The sequence below is a fragment of the Xiphophorus maculatus genome, chromosome 4, assembly GCF_002775205.1.
Source record: "Xiphophorus maculatus strain JP 163 A chromosome 4, X_maculatus-5.0-male, whole genome shotgun sequence".
In the NCBI taxonomy this organism is placed as follows: Eukaryota; Metazoa; Chordata; class Actinopteri; order Cyprinodontiformes; family Poeciliidae; genus Xiphophorus; species Xiphophorus maculatus.
Window position 1 is genome coordinate 31,822,641 of NC_036446.1, and position 9,051 is coordinate 31,831,691.

The 9,051-nt window shown below is 38.1% G+C and overlaps 1 long non-coding RNA gene across 1 annotated transcript; it reads right to left on the minus strand.

Moving 5' to 3' along the window:
* Positions 1–7,483: 7,483 nt before the first annotated feature.
* Positions 7,484–8,719, minus strand: LOC111608463. The gene is made up of 3 exons (XR_002752680.1): positions 8,478–8,719; positions 8,214–8,376; positions 7,484–7,931 (listed from the first exon to the last, which is right to left on the minus strand). It is a non-coding gene; the product is annotated as an uncharacterized LOC111608463 (long non-coding RNA).
* Positions 8,720–9,051: the final 332 nt, after the last annotated feature.

Below are 9,051 nucleotides of genomic sequence, written 5' to 3' on the forward strand. Positions count from 1 at the left end.
ACTGGAGAGACATTTTTGTCCTACTGTGTTGTTAGCAAAATCGAGCAAATTTTTTTCTTCTTTGAGTAATGAAACCTAAAAGGTTATTTTCAAAAGGTAATATTAATCTGAGAAGCCTGATCAGGTATTTTTGCTATCAAAAGTCATTGCTGGAGATACTTTACTGTTCAATTGGGTTTTGTTATGATGACTTGTTGAATACAGAGCAAAATTCCATGTTGTACAGAGCACATACTGTAACTACGGTGCCTCTACATGTTTAGACATGTCAAAAAATATGACTTTTTTTTTTTAAGAAATTACTTCTGCCTGATGCAGATGGATTTTAGGCATCTCTCTTTTTTGTCCCCTACTTCTCAATTTCTTCTGATGTTTTTAAAAGTCCATTGCTCATGTGTGGAGATGTGTCAAGGTTTCAGCTTTTAGCTCTCTGGGAGTCAAAAAGCTAAAAACCCAAAACCATTTTTATTGCTTCTTCCATGTTGGTCCTACTCTGGAATGGAGCCTAGGTGAAAATTCAAGCTGGGAGACAATACACAGCTTATCCACATCATCCACTCACCACGCCCCCGCCACAGCCAATCAGGACTGGTGCGGCGTGCCGCTCCAGCCAATCGTCGTTCACGGATCCCTTCAATAGGACGAGCTACCTTAGGTCTACCTGCTCATCAGCCGCGCTTCGACCCACCTCCTCCCCATCTCCACCTTCATCCCGACGGACACCTTCCTGGCTCCCTCTGCGCTCCTTCATCTCTAGGCTCCGCCCCACCACCAGTATTCGGACCCGGGGGAAGACTACCCTGAGCTTCGCCTGATCCGATCACCTGTCCTTGGTGAACCTCAGCGCACTGGTCTTCTGCCGGGTTTGAGCGCCAAAGAACTTTGTACTAATAAATCTTCTAACTGCTATTTTTCTCTGTGTGAGTCTATCCAGATTGAAATGGACCAACATAAAAATACATTTACTCTAATTCCCTTAGGAGATGTTGTAATTGATGGCATCATAAATCCAACTCAGTATATCACAAGCATTATACAACATCAAAGCGACTTTATGATATAATAAACTATTTTAGATAAGGTTACTGTAGTGTGGATGAAAAGCTATGCAAAGAATGGATAACCAGGACAACCTTGAATGTTGTGATGTTTCAGGAGCTGGCAGACTTCAGATTTTCAAGTCTTTAATAATGCAGCACAGGGGACTCCCATTTCATCCATTAAGAAATTCAGAACAGATTGGGGACTAATGCAGGTGCCTATCCAGTCTGTCAGGATGAAAGCAAAAGTCTGAGCAGCAAAAAGCAAAACTCTCTTTTTTTCCCCAACCAATCCATCTATGTTCCAGCCCACACTGCCTGTCAGAAGAAATGGATCATCGCTGATAAAAGATCCTGGCTGAATTGTTTCCCTTGTCCAGGGGGCTGGAATAAGACCTTGTTCACCTGGGTGGAGGTCGCAGTAGACCACTAGTCCTTCAGCTCCTATGCTCCTCCCTTTTGGAGGTGTTCCAGGTTCACCCCACTTGGAGGGGGCCATACCTCAGTGACCTAATCTTGGGCAAGTGAAAAACAGTTCAGATGAATAAATGTTGCTTTTTCATTTTATGCAACTTGCACTTGACAGCAAACATTAAGTTGGCAAGCCGACTGTCCAAATCCATTTTTTTTATCTGCTTCCTTTACAGGATCAAAAATAGTAGATACAGTCTTGTTCTTGCTTCATTTTAGTAATACATGGAAGTGAATAGATTGTTTCCCTCTGTTCAGTATCTGAACTCAACCAGATATCAGTGATCCTTAGAAAATGAACACTCCCACAGTCACTATGCGCTATGACACCATGGGTGAATTGAGTGTCTCTTTGGTAAGTTTCCAAAAAAAAAAATTAAAAGAAACATTTTTTGAATTCCCTGTTTTGCTGTCTGAACAAGTGAGTATATTGTACTGATTGTCTTGGATGGTGGAAAGCATATATCCAGTATAAAAGGCCAGTGGATAATCTTCCTATACTGAATTACTGGAGAATGAGGTGCAGCTCCTGCTCAGAGCTGCAGATTCCAATCTTCCGAGTTTTCGTTTCACAGAGCAGCCCTCCCACGCCACTCCTCCACTCAGCTCCTTCAGACTAGCCAGCAGCAATTAGCAAACATCTGGTGGAGCTGTGCATCTGCTGAGCTCATTGTAGGAGCTACTTCTCAGCGAAACGCTGGTAAAAACGTTGCCAACGGGTTAATAGAGGAGCCATGTTGTGATGACTTCCTGAAGGCGGAGTTTCAGAAAAAGCAGGAGTTTTTAAAGATGGTGGCGCAATTCTATGGCGTTAAATTGCAAAGTAATTTTTTTTAATGCATATTTGATACAGAATTTTTATAAGTGAAGGTAAGCCAGTTGCTTGATTGTGCTATGAAGTGACACTATGTGCCTGAAAAATATGTAATACTGGCCCTTTATAAAAGAGTCTTACTACTGGGCCCCACCAAAATAAGCCATGAATGTTTTTGGCGCTGGGTCTGGATCTCTCCAGGTCTCCATGGTCAATACTTTCCTCTGTTTTCCTACTCGAGATCACATGTTGTGCCTTCTCAAACAACTAGCAATGTTTTTAGTGAATATATTAATTGGTTTTTATTTAATTTAAGAAACTTTATTAATAATATTTTTCATATATAGCCCAAACAAACTGAAATATTCAAGCTACTTACAGGTGAAGTGTGTATGCTGTTACTGTGGAGTTCTCTGCTGTGAAACTGATTCTTCTAACATTCATCTACTGCCAGGGTTTCAAACCTGGCATCTGTTCCCCTTGAATTTGGGTGCCAGATATCACAGATGGTATGCAAAGCTTTGACTGCACTGAGGTTATGAAGTTGTCAAAATACATTTGCATACACATTTACAGGATTATCAGACATTTTTTAGAGATGAAATAAATGAACCACTGCAGTTGGATGAAAAACGTTTTCACATCAAAATAGCCCAGGACATTTTATAACATGTCATCAACAGTGTACGCCCCCCAAAACTAAAAAATGATAAAGAAGCCTGACACAGAACACAACAAGCAACCTTGGGTCTTGGGCTCAGTTTTGGTTGATCGGAAGAGTCCATCATCTCCTGGACGTTCTGAATAAAGCCCAATCTGCATCCAAAAGCAGGAAACCTGGAATCCTCTTTAATGCAAATTGCAGCAACAGTTGGTGAAAAACTCTCCACATAAACCTTTTAATATACCAGGATTTTGCGGGAATAATAAAGGTGACCGTAATCAAAGATTTTTTAAAAGTTTTTCTGCTTTTAATTAGATATAAGTGAGTGGTAATGAGTCACTTAACAAGGGGATTCTATAGAGCAGTGGTCCTCAAACTTTTTTCAGTGATGTACCCCCTTAAAAATATAATTTTAGTCAAGTACCCCCTGACACGGGCAAAACATTTTTGGAATAAAAAAGAGGTACAGTGCTGTAAATACCCTGTAAATACTGAATATAAAATTCAGTGCATGAACACACATTTATATTTTATCGAACTTTTTACAAAATAATTTTTCCCAAGACTTATTATGAGGAGCCTACTGATTTTTTAAAGATATTTTGAAAAGCTTCACGTACCCCCTGCAGTACCTCCACGTACCCCCAGGGGTACGCGCACCCCCATTTGAGAACCACTGCTATAGAGGATTGTCTTTAAATCATGTCTGGTAATTTAAACATTTTTATTGGCAAATGTAGGCAGACAGTTCAAACAATTTAATATGGTTTATGTATTAAAAACATGAACTGTTGTCAAGTGGTTTCATTGTTGCATAATCCATTGTCCATATCTATTTACCCTTTACTAACTGACTGAGTCAAATCAAATATCCAGTCAGTTCTATGCTGATCACTTTTGAAAAGGCAAAATTTTTGACAAAATCACATTATCAACAAAATGTTGACTTTCATTCTTAACTGCTGACTAAAATAAGTTTTGTTTTTGTGCTAATGAACTTACTGAAGCTAAACAGTAAAATAATAATAGAGAGAAAATACAAATAAACTCAGTCCAGAATAACTTTTTTGCAGCTAGTTAAAGCAGAAATTTGACAATTTTTTTGTCTTGTGAGTAATATTTATTACAAGTGCTCTTTCCCCAATGTGATGACATGGAGTCAAGACTGTGAGCCCTTTTAAATTAATGGGCACGGTGCCAGTTTGTTAGGTTCCCAAACTCTCAGACAATTGTTCTGTATTCATATTTCAAAACAACAAAGTTTCACCTTATGAATTGAACTGGAAGCTGAGCTTTGCTGTTCTTACTTTTGTGTAGCTTGGCCATTGTGTACTGCAGCTTTTGGCTACATTTTCAGCTGTTTTGTGCCAAGTTATTTTCTTTTCACTTTTACATACATAATTCTCTATTTTGGACACTGAGATTAATTAAAACTATTGTGACAACCTAGTAAATAAAGTAAAAGTTGAAAAAATGTTGCTCTATGTATTTTAGGTTTTGAAACCTGGACATGCTCTTTCTGAGATAATGTAATCATATATCTTTTCAGATAATTAACCCCGAAATTATTTAAGTACTTGTCAGATTTTGAATTTTTATCAAATCTCAGCTAACTAGTAGATATTAGATTCTAAAGAGTAGGATAACAGCAAAAACATCCTCAAAGACCTGAAGCTTATCACCAAAGATAAATTATCAAAAACACTCAAATATGTTTGATTGCTGAAATGGCAATAAAGATTTCTTTGACTATTGATTATTAAGAAAAAATACTTTTTTCAGAACCTATCACCGTTTTACATTGTTTTACTGCCTTTAGAGCAATACTTATCTTATTCCCTGTCAGACTTAACATTTCTTAGTTGAATGAAATTGTTTTTGGGCTTAACAGCACAACGAATGAGAGCAAGACAAGTGTCTAATTATCTTGATTTAATTTTCCTAATTAATTGTACTGGATCCAATCGGGTTGAGTGACTCACACATGCAGCAGAAATCTATTTCAATCTGAATTTAAAGAGTTTAACATTCACAGACCACTCTACTCTTCATGGCAGTCTTGTTCACACAACAGTTTTTTTGTTGTGATTTTTGTTTTACATACACTTGTGGAAAAAATGTTTCTGCTTTGTGTTATCAAACAGACTCAACCCATTACAGATGCAGCTCTGCTTGATGAAATTGTATTGCAATTAGAAATGATTTATTAAAAATGAAAAGGCACAGCACTGCTGCCAGACAGTGTATTAACAAAGCAATGATGCATACAGTTAACAGGGTTGGTTTTTTTTTATGATAATCTGGTTCTTGATTAGTCACTGTTTTGTTGTTATTTTGCGTCCTAATCAGTCTTTGCATGTATCTCTGATTTACTGCATGAATGTTACTATCGGCAGCTTGTTGCTTCAAATATCGAATTGACGGAAAAAAATACAGTTTCTTGTCATAAAAGATATTTTGGGTCAGTTTTTTTTTCATTATGATAGATTATTACAGCAATGACTTTGCTGCTGTCTCTGTTTTAAAAAAAATCAAGCAGTCTGAAAACCTGGAATGTACAGAAACTTTTGATTTGACTAACTCAGCACTGAAAACGTCGTTTCCAGCAACTTCTGATCAAAGAATTTTATCTGAGGATTAGATTTGACATTTAAATATAAAAATAAATAAATTGCATATTAAGTAAGTTTTGCTATTAAGCAATTGCTGCTATTAAGTAACAGTTACTTAATAGTAATTAAGCAATAATAGCAATTGTTGGACTTTCTGCAACACGGCCAACTTTTAAGAAGTAGTCCATAAATATCAATAAATTCCTTTGTTAGACGCCACATTTTAACTTGGTGTTGCATTCCAAGGGCAGTTTTGATGTGTTTGAGATAATTGTCTCAAACACAATTATCTCAAGTTGGTTCAAGGTGAGACTTGAAGAATTTAGAGGTAGTCTGTAGTCTTTATTATTCAGTTTTAACTATGTCAGTTTCGGTCCTTCAAATTGGAAAACTTCTCTCTGCCGTGAAGCAGAGAATATGCCCGATCTAAAATCGGGCATATTCAACATTGTCTTGGCTTGATTTTAGCGGCCTGTAGGGTTTTCACTGACTGGGAGCGAGAACGCAGGCAGTTAAATGTGACAGGTAGCCAATCAGAAAGCGCGGTGACGTAAGAACGGAGGGGAATCAAAAACAGTTGACATGGCAACTGAGAGTCCGGTGGACATCGGAGGTGATATGTGGAAATGTTTATTCCTATATGTAAAGGTCATTTTTATATATTTTTATTATATGTGGTTAAAAATGTTAACTATGAAAAAAACATAACTCACTTCCAAGTCATAGTGCAGCAGATAGAGCAGCTGCTCCCGCCATCTTTTATCAAACGCCTTTTCTTTTTGTTATGTCTTTTATCCTTAAAATGAGGTCACAAACTAACACTGCTGCTTCTACATCGTCATCCGTGTTTGATTATTCTAAATTCATGTATGGTATGTTGGGAGTTTTACTGGATTTTTTTCCTGGAATCGGGATGTTGGTGACTGGAATCGGTTCGTGTGGTGGTGTGTTGCTCCTGCCGTGTGGCTGGACACACGAACCGATCGAACCTGTTGGACTTTTATCGGCTCTGCGGTCACAGAAGTTTGGAAAATTGTCCGACAATCCTTAAATCGTGCCGTGTGAACCAGACCTAAAACTCACAAGCTCTACTCCTCTCATCTCGTCTTGACCACTGCCCTAACGCTCTCTGACTCTGGTCGAGAGAGGAGATGACCTGAGGTCATGCCGTACCAGGCATATAGATGGATGTGAATCTGTCTATACAGACACAGAAAGAGATGTTTGTATCTTTCTCTTGGTGTATAAATATCTGTTTCAACTGTATCTTTTTTTTTTTTTTTTTAAGGTGGCCATGTTCCATGTTTTGTGACTTCTGTGGTCAACATCCAGGACAGTTCAAGTGTTCTGTTTTTCATGTGGGTAAAATGTGCAGTTCTTGGCACAAGGTGAAGAGCAAATTAAAGAAAGTATCAATTTTATGGAAACCAATGATGCCATTCTAGACTGTTTGTCTTTCCTGCTGAAATTTTCCTTCATTTGTTATAATTTTGCTTTATTAGTCCCAGTTCTGGATGATCTGAAGCAAAGACACGTCTTTAGTGGCAGTTATGAGCAGATGTGTCTAGTGCGGTTTGTGTTCATGGGTTTGCTGCAATGTGACATTGATGAAAGGAAAGATGGACTACAAATACCATCAGACCTGTTCAACAGTCTCACTGGTAAACCGGATGTCATGTACCACCTACCTAACAAGGTTTTTTTTGTTGTTTTTCTTATTTATTTCATTAACATCTGGTTAATTTGTTGCCTGTTTGGCAGCTTTCAAAAATAATTTGTCAAAATAAAACAAAAATCAGCCATGTGTTAATAGTATGTCACTTTTTATTGCAACAATTTTTGATGACATAAAAATTTTCATTTCTAATATTTACATGTAAACACAATGAAGCATTACAACAGTTTTCAACAATAGTCATAACAGTTGGTAGTGACAGTTGAACAGAGCAGGTTTCACAAGTTAACATCTGCCTTCACAGGCCAACATCCACATTTATGTTTTGTGATTCTGTATTTGAACTTAATAAAGTCCAAAGAGTTTTTATCCCAAAGTCCATGTTTTTTTGGAATTGATCATTTGTTTTGGGCTTTGGTATCTTGACAGTGTTTGAACAGGAAAGCGAGGTTTGGTCTGTCTCAAGGAGAATCCTAGCAGTCTGGTTTCTTCTTGTCGTCTGGTGCTGTCCTGTTCGCTGAGCTGAACTTCAAAGATTTCCTCTAACATTTCTGATGTCAGCTTTTCCACCCTTGTGCACATAAAGGGCCTGAACACAGAAGCATGAAGCTCCGAAGCATAAATGACATCCAGGGTTGAAAGGCCATCCTTGAATCTAGAAAACATTCAGAATAACCATCACTTTAATGATGCTAAAAAGAGCATGATATTAAATTGATGTTTTACAGTCACACATAAACATTAATATCTCTAATCTTGTTCCTTGTTTAGCACAGGTAATATTGCAAATCCACTAACTGGAGATTCACTAACTGGATAATTATTTGTCTGCTGGCTACTGTCGATTCTTACCCTACATTCGCTTGTTTTAACTGCAACAAAACAGTAACTAAATTAACATAGTTGGCAAATGTTAGTTTGTTATTGAAGGACCTACTTCACATGATCTCTGTCTCTTTATTCTGCGTCTCGTCCTCAGCTGTCCCCCTGATGCAACAGGAAACTTCTCTGGATTCCCAGCAGGATTTCCTGCGTCTCCTCAGTCCTCTGTGTCTTCTCTCTCCTCATTGGTCCAGTGATGTTGACTTGTCTCAGTCATGCTAGTGAACCAACACATGATCAGACACGCATTCCTTAATTTCTGTCGAAATAACAGATGACTGAATCAGACTTTCTGATCAAGTCATAATCATGACCTCACCATTTATAAAATCTATTAGAACCAGTAGATCAGCAGGTCCTCTGCTCTATTCCTGATCCTCCTTCCATCAGCACAAAGCTCATCAAAGCTCTGCTGTTATGAAAGGACTCAATGAAAAAAATCAGACAAAACAAAAGGGTCAGTGAGGAGAAAGTACAGCAGAAAGTAGGAATCAGATTTGAGCATCAACCTCAACTTCATGCATATTGAAAACTTTTGGTTGTGTAAAAGTAAATGTTCTTACTTTTGTTGTCCACTGGGTTCTCTTATCTTCCTCCTGACTGGTGGTGTTGAAGGTGGAGGATTCCAGGTTCAGGAGGTCCAACCTGGGATGATCAGAGACATTATTGATCTGCAGAATCTGAATCCAGGATCAGAAACCAGCGCTGGCTATAATGTTTCTAAAATTCTTTATTATTCAGTGTCTGACTCATAAACAGGTGAATTTTCAACATAAGATTCTGTGGCAATGCTTGGTTTGTTATTGAAGGACCTGCTTCACATGATCTGTCTCTTTATGCTGTGTCCCGTCCTCAGCTGTCCCCCTGATGCATCAGGAAACATCTTCTCTGGA